This window comes from Mesoplodon bidens (assembly GCF_964165515.1).
Source record: "Mesoplodon bidens genome assembly, chromosome: 18".
Taxonomy (NCBI): Eukaryota; Metazoa; Chordata; class Mammalia; order Artiodactyla; family Ziphiidae; genus Mesoplodon; species Mesoplodon bidens.
This window is the reverse complement of record NC_138175.1, coordinates 45,714,398-45,727,856: the sequence shown is the minus strand read 5'-3', so window position 1 is coordinate 45,727,856 and position 13,459 is coordinate 45,714,398.

The window sequence follows — 13,459 nt, the reverse complement described above, 5'->3', positions numbered from 1 at the left end:
TATAGCCATAGCTCAAATCCTTACAACACCAGGGAATTCACAATGGATGGGAACACTTCAAATGAAATGACTGTAAGAATGATTAGTTATAACTCACTCTATACAGCAGCAAAGAATTCATACTAAAGAAAGGAAGGTTGAAAAGGGAACAGATGAGGCTTCAACTCTTAACTCTGGGGAAAGCTGTTTCCATGAAAGAAGTCCAACCATACCGAGATCATGATGCTAGCGAGCCTATGCATAAGCACCCTAGTCAATAGACCCAGCTAAGCACCAAGCCGTTATCCAGTATCATCTGCCAACTATATGAATGGGCCATCTGGGGCAAGTCAAGTCTTTAGATGACTGTAGCTGCTCTGACATCCAACTGGAACCACATGAGAGATCCACTCCCCCCTTCCCAAGCAGGAACTGCTCAGCTGAGGCTTCCTCAAATTTCTGACTCTCAAAATTAAATGGTCACATTTTAAAATTAAATTTGATGGATTAAAAAGAGGGGAAAATAATCTCTTAGTATCTGTATTATAAAAATAAAGGTAAGAATATTTGGATTCCAGGGTCAATGAGCAAAAGTGTGGTGACTACAAGGTGATCAAGGCATGAGCAAAAACTGGCCCTGAAATACAGTTGAAGTTTGGACTGTAATTTTTGTTTACAATTACATATCTACATAACAATTCAGTGAGGAGTCCATATACATATCTTTTTTTTTCCTCCTTTTCTGGTAGTAAGTTACACTCATCAACTTGATTACCAATGCAAATGTATACTTCCCAATTTTGTGAAAAAAATTAAAATAGCCCCAAAATACCAGCTGTGGACAATGCAGAGAGAAGTAAGTCTATCTTTGAAAGATCCTGTGCAGAGTCATTTCATGAACTAAGATGAAGACAGAAATCAAGATATAGAATCCAATGGACATAAGTACAGCCATATCCTTGTAGGAGGTACCTTTGAATGCCTTGAAGAAAGTCTAAGTGAAGTTTTGCTTTCTAACAGACGTTCAGGAAAATTAGGTCCAATAGTTTTTATTTTGGTATGCAACGGGATTGGGCTATATTCCAGACTCCTGTGTTAAGATTTCTTTTGAAGAAGTTGAAAATGTTCTTTTTCTTTAATTTTTATGGGTCCTTATTTTATGAATTGATAAATATGTGAAATGAGGATTTTCATCTAACTGATCTTTTGGTCAGTGAAGTTTGTGCAGCTCTGAGGAGTGGACATGGTTTTGGAATCCAAGTCCACTTATTCCTAAATATATACACAAGATAGGAATTAATTTGAAAATTCGTATTTTGTAGACCTAACTGCAAGGTCATAGGACACGAGAATTAACATGGGCAAAGATTTCATCAGTTCAAAAGAACTAACAAAACTCCACAGAGTATATACATGTAATGCTTTCCTTTAAAAGCAAAGGATGTAGCTTACCAAGAGAAAGGATAGGCAAGCATTTGGTTGGGGGGAGTCCAGTTGCAAGCTTCCCAGTGTCCTTATTCACACAGAGACTGCACTCTTATCTCCTGACTGAACCACTAAGATCTGTGTGAATCTTGGCTCTGGGAGAGCTCAAGGCAGAAGTTCCCCACAAGGGCTTTTATGCCCCTCTGTTCACTGGTCACGCAGTCAAGATGGGTTATCTAATCGTTTATGTGAGTAAACAAATTGACTCTGGGCTGTCTCTGAGGAAGTTTTCAACTTTAAACAGCACCTTATATATCCCTCTGCCCTTATCTCAATCAAAGTCAACATCAGACATTCAAGCATCATGGAGATAATGTTAGAGATTTTCCAGTCCAACTATAAATCAATTCCATCCTATAAACATGGTTCCTACGGCTCCTATGTATTTTCTGATAATCTGTGTATGCAAACAAGCATGTCGCCTCACTTCTTGTGTCCCCAGTATCGGATTGTGCATAGTGCATCTCAAACCTGAAACATTTTTGCCAGGTAATACTTGAATATCTTCACTTAGTTTGTGGTCCAGAAATAGTGCCAGACTTGTCATGCCCTGCCTTATAAGTAATATACAACAGCCAAAACACAGATATCAACACTGGTCTCTATAAACTGGGGCTTTTCAGAATCATAGATGTGTGACAGTACCAAGCAGTGAAGAGGATGTGAAACAACTGGAACTCTCATACACTGCTAATGGGAATGCAAAGTGGTAAAACCACTCTGGAAAACAATTTGGCGGTTTCTTAAAAAGTTAAACATACACTTCCCACGTGACCTAGCAATCCCACTTATATTTAGCCTAGAGAAATGAAAACTTATGTTCACACAAAAACCTATTCATGAATGTCTATAGTATTATTATTTATAATCACTAAAAACTGGAAACAATCCAAATGTTTTTCAATGGGTAAATGGATACACGATGGTACATCCACAAAATGGAATATCACTCAATAAAATTAGTGAACCACTGACACATGCAACATTATGGATAAAACTAGTCTCAAAAAGTTACATCCTGGGAGGAGCTTCAAGATGGCGGAAGAGTAAGATGCAGAGATCACCTTCCTCCCCACAAATACATCAGAAATACATATACATGTGGAACAACTCCTACAGAACACCTACTGAACCCTGGCAGAAGACCTCAGACCTCCCAAAAGGCAAGAAACTCCCCACGTACTGGGTAGGGTAAAAGAAAAAAGAAAAAACAGAGACAAAGAATAGGGACGGGACCTGCACCAGTGGGAGGGAGCTGTGAAGGAGGAAAGGTTTCCACACACTAGGAAGCCCCTTTGCGGGTGGAGACTGCGGGTGGCAGAGCGGGGGAGCTTCAGAGCCACTGACGAGAGCACAGCAACAGGGGTGCGGAGGGCAAAGCAGAGAGATTCCCACACAGAGGATCACTGCCGACCAGCATTCACCTGCCCGAGAGGCTTGTCTGCTCACCTGCTGGGACGGGTGGGGCCTGGGAGCTGAGACCCGGGCTTCGGTCGGATCCCAGGGAGAGGACTGGGGTTGGCTGCGTGAACACAGCATGAAGGGGGCTAGTGCACCACAGCTAGCCGGGAGGGAGTCTGGGAAAAAGTCTGGACCTGCCAAAGAGACAAGAAAATTTTTCTTGCCTCTTTGTTTCCTGGTGCGCGAGGAGAGGGGATTCAGAGCGCCGCTTAAAGGACCTCCAGAAACAGGCGCGAGCCGCGGCTATCAGCGTGGACCCCAGAGACGGGCATGAGATGCTAAGGCTGCTGCTGCCGCCACCAAGAAGCCTGTGTGCGAGCACAGGTCACTATCCACACCTCCCTTCTGGGGAGCCTGTGCAGCCCGCCACTCCCAGGGTCCCGTGATCCAGGGACAACTTCCCCGGGAGAACGCACGGCGCGCCTCAGGCTGGTGCAACATCACGCCAGCCTCTGCCGCTGCAGGTGTGCCCCGCATCCGTACCCCTCCCTCCCCCAGGCCTGAGTGAGCCAGAGCCCCCGAATCAGCTGCTCCTTTAACCCCCTCCTGTCTGAGAGAAGAACAGACGCCCTCAGGCGACCTACACACAAAGGCAGGTCCAAATCCAGAGCTGAAACACCAGAGCTGTGCAAACAAAGAAGAGAAAGGGAAATCTCTCCCAACAGCCTCAGGAGCAGCGGATTAAATCTCCACAGTCAACTTGATGTACCCCGCATCTGTGGAATACCTGAATAGTTCTTTCTTTCTTCCTCCCTCCCTCCCTCCCTCCCTCTCTCTCTCTCTCTCTTTCTTTCTTTCTTTCTTTTCTTTTCTCCCTTTTATTCTGACCCGTGTGGAGGAAAGGCTCTTGGTGCTCCAGCCAGGCGTTAGGCCTGTGCCACTGAGGTGGGAGAGCCAAGCTCAGGACACTGGTCCACAAGAGACCTCCCAGCTCCACGTAATATCAGACAGTGAAAATCTCCCAGAGACCCCATCTCAGTGCCAAGACCCAGCCCCACTCAACGACCAGCAAGCTACAGTGCAGGACAACCTATGCCAAACAACTAGTAAGACAGGAACACAACCCTATCCATTAGCACGGAGGCTGCCTAAAATCATAATAAGGCCACAGACACCCCAAAACACACCACCAGATGTGGACCTGCCCACCAGAAAGACAAGATCCAGCCTCATCCACCAGAACACAGGCACTAGTCCCCTCCACCAGGAAGCCTACACAACCCACTGAACCAACCTTAGCCACTGGGGACAGACACCAAAAACAACGTAAACTACGAACCTGCAACCTGCAAAAAGGAGATCCCAAACACAGTAAGTTAAGCAAAATGAGAAGACAGAGAAACACACAGCAGATGAAGGAGCAGGGCAGAAACCCACCAGACCTAACAAATGAAGAGGAAATAGGCAGTCTACCTGAAAAATAATTCAGAATAATGATAGTAAAGATGATCCAAAATCTTGGAAATAGAATGGAGAAAATATAAGAAACGTTTAACAAGGACCTAGAAGAACTAAAGAGCAAACAAACAGGATGGACAGCACAATAAATGAAATTAAACATTCTCTAGAAGGGATCAATAGCAGAATAACTGAAGCAGAAGAACGGATAAGTGACCTGGAAGATAAAATAGTGGAAATAACTACTGCAGAGCAGAATAAAGAAAAAAGAATGAAAAGAATTGAGGACAGTCTCAGAGACCTCTGGGACAACATTAAACACACCAATATTTGAATTATAGGGGGCCCAGAAGAAGAAGAGAAAAAGAAAGGGACTGAGAAAATATTTGAAGAGATTATTGTTGAAAACTTCCCTAATATAGGAAAGGAAATAGTTAATCAAGTCCAGAAAGCACAGAGAGTCCCATACAGGATAAATCCAAGGAGAAACACGCCAAGACACATATTAATCAAACTATCAAAAATTAAATACAAAGAACAAATATTAAAAGCAGCAATGGAAAAACAACAAATAACACATAAAGGAATCCCCATAAGGTTAACAGCTGATCTTTCAGCAGAAACTCTGCAAGCCAGAAGGGAGTGGCAGGACATATTTAAAGTGATGAAAGAGAAAAACCTACAACTAAGATTACTTTACCCAGCAAGGATCTCATTCAGATTTGACAGAGAAATTAAAAGCTTTACAGATAAGCAAAAGCTAAGAGAATTCAGCACCACCAAACCAGCTTTACAACAAATGCCAAAGGAACTTCTCTAGGCAGGAAACACAAGAGAAGGAAAAGACCTACAATAATAAACCCAAAACAATTAAGAAAATGGTAATAGGAACATAGATATCAATAATTACCTTAAATGTAAATGGATTAAATGCTCCAACCAAAAGACATAGACTGGCTGAATGGATACAAAAACAAGACCCATATATATGCTGTCTACAAGAGACCCACTTCAGATCTAGGGACACATACAGACTGAAAGTGAGGGGATGGAAAAAGATATTCCATGCAAATGGAAATCAAAAGAAAGCTGGAGTAGCAATTCTCATATCAGACAAAATAGACTTTAAAACAAAGACTATTACAAGAGACAAAGAAGGACACTACATAATGATCAAGGGATCAATCCAAGAAGAAGATATAACAATTGTAAATATTTATGCACCCAACATAGGAGCACCTCAATACATAAGGCAAATACTAACAGCCATAAAAGGGGAAATCAACAGTCACACAATCATAGTAGGGGACTTTAACACCCCACTTTCACCAATGGACAGATCATCAAAAATGAAAATAAATAAGGAAACACAAGCTTTAACTGATACATTGAACAAGTTGGACTTAATTGATATTTATAGGACATTCCATCCAAAAACAACAGAATACATATTCTTCTCAAGTGCTCATGGAACATTCTCCAGGATAGATCATATCTTGCATCACAAATCAAACCTTGGTAAATTTAAGAAAATTGAAATCATATCAAGTAACTTTTCCGACCACAATGCTATGAGACTAGATATCACTTACAGGAAAAAATCTGTAAGAAATACAAACACATGGAGGCTAAACAACACACTACTTAATAACCAAGAGATCACTGAAGAAATCAAAGAGGAAATCAAAAAATACCTAGAAACAAATGACAATGAAAACACAATGACCCAAAACCTATGGGATGCAGCAAAAGCAGTTCTAAGAGGGAAGTTGACACCTATACAAGCCTATCTTAAGAAACAGGAAACATCTCAAATAAACAACCTAACCTTACACCTAAAGCAATTAGAGAAGGAAGAAAAAAAAACCCAAAGTTAGCAGAAGGAAAGAAATCATAAAGATCAGATCAGGAGATGGAAGCAACCTAAGGGTCCATCATCGGATGAATGGATAAAGAAGATGTGGCACCATATATACAATGGAATATTACTCAGCCATAAAAAGAAACGAAACTGAGCTATTTGTAATGAGGTGGATAGACCTAGAGTCTGTCATACAGAGTGAAGTTAGTCAGAAAGAGAAAGACAAATACCGTATGCTAACACATATATACGGAATTTAAAAAAAAAATGTCATGAAGAACCTAGGGGCAAAACGGGAATGAAGACGCAGACCTACTTGAGAATGGACTTGAGGATATGGGGAGGGGGAAGGGTGGGCTGTGACAAGGCGAAAGAGAGGCATGGACGTGTATACACTACCAAACGTAAGGTAGATAGATAGTGGGAAGCAGCCGCAGAGCACAGGGAGATCAGCTCGGTGCTTTGTGACCGCCTGGAGGGGTGGGATGGGGAGGGTGGGAGGGAGGGAGATGCATGAGGGAAGGGATGTGGGAACAGATGTATATGTATGACTGATTCACTTTGTTATAAAGCAGAAACTAATTAAAAAAATAAATAAATAAACTTAAAAAAAAATGGATAACCAGTGGACCTACTATATAGCACAGGGGACTCTGCTCAATGTTATGTGGCAGCCTGGATGGGAGGGGAGTTTGGGGGAGAATGGGTACATGCATATGTATAGCCGAGTCCCTTTGCTGTGCATCTGAAACTATCACAACATTGTTAATCGGCTATACTCCAATATAAAATAAAAAGTAAAAAAAAAAAAGAAGATGTGGCACATATATACAATGGAATATTACTCAGCCATAAAAAGAAACAAAATTGAGTTATTTGTAGTGAGGTGGATGGACCTAAAGTCTGTCATACAGAGTGAAGTAAGTCAGAAAGAGAAAGACAAATACCGTATGCTAACACATATATATGGAATCTAAGAAAAAAAATATCATGAAGAACCTAGGGGTAAGACAGGAATAAAGACACAGACCTACTAGAGAATGGACTTGAGGATATGGGGAGGGGGAAGGGTAAGGTGTGACAAAGTGAGAGAGTGGCATGGACATATATACACTACCAAATGTAAAATAGTTAGTGGGAAGCAGCCATATAGCACAGGGAGAGCAGTTCGGTGCTTTGTGACCACCTAGAGGGGTGGAATAGGGAGGGTGGGAGGGAGGGAGATGCAAGAGTGAAGAGATATGGGGACATATGTATATGTATAACTGATTCACTTTGTTATAAAGCAGAAACTATCACACCATTGTAAAGCAATTATACTCCAATAAAGATGTTTTAAAAAGTTACATACTGTATGGTTGCATTTATGAGACATTCCGGAAAAGGTAAAAATATAGGTACCCAGAATATATCAGTGGTTGCCAGGTATTAGGGCTGGGGGAATATTCTGAATAGAAAGGGGATGCATGAGGGAATTCCTTGAGGTGTTGTAATTGTTTTGCATATTGTTTGTGGTCATAAATATAAAAATATGCATGTGAAAAAAAATAATAGAAGTGTGTACATACCAAAAATAGTGAACTGGAGTAGTAACATCAGCAAGATGGTGGAATAGAGTTTCCAGCACTTGTCCTCTCATTGAAACATCAATCTGAACAACGATCCACACATGAAAATTCCTTCACATGATCTAATACAGCACTTGAGTGGAGCACAGAAATGAAAGATACATTGAAGAGGATAAAAAAGCCAATTTCACACTACCTGCATTACCCTTTCCCCAAGCCTGTGCAGTGAAGTGTGGAGAGATACACCCTTTGCATGGGGGGAAGAAGATTGAAGTGAGCACCCAACTTTGCCATAGACCCAAGCACCAGCCTCCTCCAGTGAATCCAGGCTCCAGGAAAGCCCCTACAGGTAAACCATGACTCAGAATCCAGACCTGCCCCTGTGGATGCAGACACCAGGCTCCATGCTGTCCAACCCAGCACCACGCTGGCACTACAGACCCCTGTACCATATTGGCACCCATGGACCTAGGCTCCAGGCCTGCCCCAATAGACTCCAATATCAGGATTGCCCCTATGGTCTCAGACCAGGCCTACCCCCATGGATCCAGACAACAGGCCAACTCCACCAAGGTCAGCCCCCACAGATTAAGGTTCAAGGCCTGTCACTGTCACAGGAACAGGTCAGCTCCTGTGGACCCAGGCTTCAGGCCTACCTCCACAGATCCAGTCACCAGGCCAAGTCCAGTGAACCCCAGCACCAGGCCAGCCCCTATGGACACAGGCAGGCCTACTGCACAGACCCAATTAACAAGCCCAGCCCAGTGGCTCCTGGCACCAGATCAGACACCATGGATCCAAGTTTCAGGCCTGTCCCTGCAGTCTCAGGTACCAGGCCCACTCACCTGCTGAACGAAGCACCAGGTCAGCCTGCCTGAAGGCTCCAGGAGCAAGCTTTCCCATGGACTTCACCAGCTGATCCACTCAGAATCTCTGGGTAGCTAGTTTGTGAAGGGCTTTCACTAATAAGGCCAGTCTGTAAAGACTGGAAGAGGTGCCTCTTGTTCAAATGTGCAGACACCAATGCAAATCCACAAGGACCAAATAACCAGGGAAACATGACACCACCATAGTAATAATATAAAGCATGAGTAACCAACCCAAAAGAAATAGAGATCTGTAAACTGCCTGACCAAGAATTCAAAATTATCATCTTAAAGAAGCTCAGCGAGCTACAAGAAAGCAAAACAAAATCAGGAAAACAATACAAGAACAAAATGAGACAGGACAAAGAGGTAGAAATCATAAAAAAGAACCAAATAGAAATTCTATACTTGAAAAACACAATGACTACATTTTAAAATGCCAGCACTTCAGTAGGAGACTTGATCAAGCAGAAGAATCAGTGAGTTCTAAGACTTGCTGTTCATTTGAAATCACCCAGTCAGAGGATCAAAAGAAAGTCTATAGGAATCATGGGGTACCAGCAAAGGTATCAATATATGCATTATGGGAATCCCAGAAGAGGCAGAGAAAGAAAAAGGGGAAGACAGATTATTTAAAATATAAAAATAGGGCTTCCCTGGTGGTGCAGTGGTTGAGAGTCCGCCTGCCGATGCAGGGGACATGGGTTCGTGCCCTGGTCCGGGAAGATCCCACATGCCGCAGAGCGGCTGGGCCCATGAGCCATGGCCGCTGAGCCTGCGTGTCCAGAGCCTGTGCTCCACAACGGGAGAGGCCACAACAGTAAGAGGCCCGTGTACCACAAAAAAATATATATATATATAAAAATAGAAAATGTCCCTAATCTGGAGAGGGAAATGAACACCCATATCCATGCAGCCTAAATAACTCCAAATAATTATAATCAAACTCTTAAGAGTTGAAGACAAAGAGAATTTTGAAAGCAGCAATAGAAAAGCAACTTGTCACATCCAAGGGCACCCTCCTAAGACTATTAACAGACGTCTCGGCAGAAACCTTGCAAGCCAAGTGAGAGTGGCGTGGTATCTTCAAAGTGCTGAAAGAAAAAAGACTGCCAACCAAGAAAACTACACCTGGCAAAGCTGTCATTCAGAAATGAAGAGAAAAAAAAATTCCCATACAAACAAGGAGGGAGTTTACCACTGGACCACCTTACAAGAAATGCTAAAGGGAGTTCTTCAAGTTGAAATGAAAAGATGCTAAGTAACAACTTGAAAACCTATGAAAGTATAAAACTCAGTGGTAAAAGTAAAGTCAGAATACTCTACTATAGTACAGTGGCATGTTAATAACAGAACTTTAGTATAAAGATTAAAGGACAAAGTATCAAAAATAACTAACTACAATTTATTATTGATACATGAAATAAAGAAATGTAAATTGTGATATCAATTAACATTAAAGGTGGGGGAGGAGAAGTTAAATAATAGAGATTTTGTATGTGGTCAAAGTTAAGTTCTCAGTTTGAAATAAACAGTTTTGTTTTTTATGTAAGCCTCATGGTAACCACAAAGAAAAAATGTGCAGTAGATACACAAAAGACAGAGAAAGGGATCAGTGCATTGCACTACAAAAAAAAAAAGCATCAAATTATAAAGGAAGATAGCAAAGAAAGGAAAAAAGGGACACACGCAAAAACCGAAAACAATGAACAAAATGTCAATAAAAAGACCTTACCTATCAATAATTACTTTAAATGTAAATGAAATAAATTATTTAATCCAAAGATAGTAGAGTAGCTGAATCAATCAGTAGAGTAGTTGAAGGGATTGAAAAATAGATCCGGGCTTCCCTGGTGGCGCAGTGGTTGAGAGTCCGCCTGTCGATGCAGGGGACACGGGTTCGTGCCCCGGTCCGGGAGGATCCCACATGCCGTGGAGCGGCTGGGCCCGTAAGCCATGACCGCTGAGCCTGCGGGTCCGGAGCCTGTGCTCCACAACGGGAGAGGCCACAGCAGTGAGAGGCCTGCGTACCGCAAAAAAAAAAAAAAAAAAAAAAAAAAAGATCCAACTTTTTGCTACCAACAAGAGACTCATTTTAAGGATATCCATAGGCTGAAAGTGAAAGGATGGAAAAAGATATCCCATGCAAATGGTTACCAAAAGAAAGCTGGGATGGCTATACTTATATCAGACAAAATAGACTTTCAGTTGAAATCTGTCACAGAGAATAAAAAAGATCACTATTAGGATGTGGCCAATTCATAAAGAAGATATAATAATTGTAAATATATATGCACCTAACATCTGGGCACTTAAATATATAAGGCAAATATTAACAGAACTGAACGGAGAAATAAACAGTAATACAGTATTAGTAGGAAACTTCAATACCCCATTATCAACAATGGATAGTTCATCCACTACAGAACAAATGAATATAATGGACATACATAGAACATTCCATCCAACAGCAGCAGAATACATATTTTTTCTCAAGCACACACGGAACATTCTCCAGGATAGATCATATGTTATGGCACAAATCTTAACACATTTAAGAAGACTGAAATCATATCAAGTATCCTTTTGACCACAATATTATGAAACTAAAAATCATTAACAGGAGGAAAATTGGAAAATTCACAAATGCATGAAAATTAAACACACTCCTTAACAATCAATGGATCAGAAATCAAAAGGGAAATCAAAAAGTATCTTGAGAAAAATGAAAATAGGAGTAAAACATACAAAAGCAGATGCGATAAAGCAAATGCAGTTTCAAGAGGGAAGTTTATAGAGATAAAAGCCTATATTTTTTAAAGAAAGATCTTAAGTAAACTACCTAACTTTATGCCTTAAGAAACAAGAAAAAAGAAGAATTAAGGCCAAAATCTGCAGGTGGAAAAAAAGATAACATTAGAGCAGATATAAATGAAATAAAGACTAGAAAGACAATAGAAAAGATCAATAAAACTGAGTTGGTCCTTTGAAAAGATGAAGTTGAAAAAATTTTAGCTAGTCTAATCAGGTAAAAAAACAAAGATAGGACTCAAATAAATAATGTTATAAACAAGAGAGAAGAGTTCCAATATGGCAGAGCAGGCAATGAAGAATTTGGAGCAGAAAGGCAGTAAATAGTTGGTACAATGTTTATAAATCCCTCTAATACATTAAAATTAAATAAAAGTAGGCTAAATGTGTACTGATGAGAACATCACGAATCATGGATTATGATTAATCCACTTCTGTCCAAAGAATTTTTAAAATTTAATACAAAAGAAGTGACAGCTATAGTTACCCCTGTGTAGGGAAAGCAGATGGTTATAGGACTAGATATTAGGGAAGATTTTATTTTCACGTTATTTTGGGTAAGTTTTGAATTTTTATAGTATCTGCTTTTATTTCCCATTTTTTAAACTACAAAATTAATGTAACATCAGAACAGACACACACTTTCATGGTTGGGAATCTACCAATAGAAACATAAGAATGACAATCTAAGAGTGTTTATAGCACAATCATTTCTGGTGAAAAAGAAGTAGAAACAAATTTGAATGTCTACAGTAGGGAATGGCTCAAAATACTGGCATACATCCCATACTAGAAATATTCTGAAACTTTAAAAAGAATGAGTCAGATCTACAGTATTGACCTGGGAAAATGTCCATGATTATTTAAGTGTAAAGGGCAAAATACCACGAAATATGCACTATAGGGGGTAAATCCTTTCACAGACATGCAATAAACCCTTCATATGTGCAGATATGTTCGAGCACGAAGAAAGAAGCAACACACACACATATTGGTTATTTCAGGGATTTGTAGGAGGGGAAGAAATTGTTTTCATTTTATTTCTGCCCCACATCACTGGTTTCAGTGAAAACAAATAGTTTTATAAAATTTATTTCCAGTACTGATCATTACAATAATTCAGAAACAGCACTGATACCAGAGCAATATTTTTCCTTTTAATAACTTTTCCATTTTCCCACTTGAAAAAAAAAGAGTTCAAAGATTCCTAAAATAAATCAATACTAATGAAACCCAGTATTTTACCAACATTTTCCTTAAAGAAAAAAAAAGTGTATCTCCAAAAATAATTTCATGATGCTAGACTAGGATGGGGAGAGAAGAAAATTTATTGAAGTCTCAACAGTATGAAGTGTCTGATGTACATTAAATTGTAAGCCATGATTAATGGCCTTCCCACATTCATATGGTTTCTTCCCAGAATGAATTCTCTGATGGTGTGAGAAGCTTGAATGATAGCTAAAGGTCTTTCCACATTCCTTACATTCAAACGGCTTCTCACCAGTATGAATTCTCTGATGTTGAATAAGGTGTGAATGAAGACTAAAGGCCTTACCACATATCATACATTCATGAGGTTTCTCACCAGTGTGAATTCTCTGATGTCTTTTGAGGTGTGAGCACCGCCTAAAAGTCTTCCCACATTCCTTACACTCATAGGGCTTCTCACCAGTATGAATCCTCCGATGTAGAGTAAGTTGTAAGCCATCACAAAAGGCCTTCCCACATTCACTACATTCATAAGGTTTTTTGCCAGAATGAATTTTCTGATGGTGAGAGAAGCTTGAGTGATAACTAAAGGCCTTTCCACATTCTCTACATTCATAGGGTTTCTCACCAGTGTGAATTCTCTGGTGTATTGTAAGGTGTGATCGATGTCTAAAAGTCTTTCCACATTCTTTACATTCATAGGGTTTCTCACCAGTACGGAGTCGCAGATGTTCAGTAAGTTGAAAGCCACGAATAAAAGCCTTCCCACATTGTTTACATTCATAGGGTTTTTCACCAGTATGAAGTCTCTGATGTTGAGT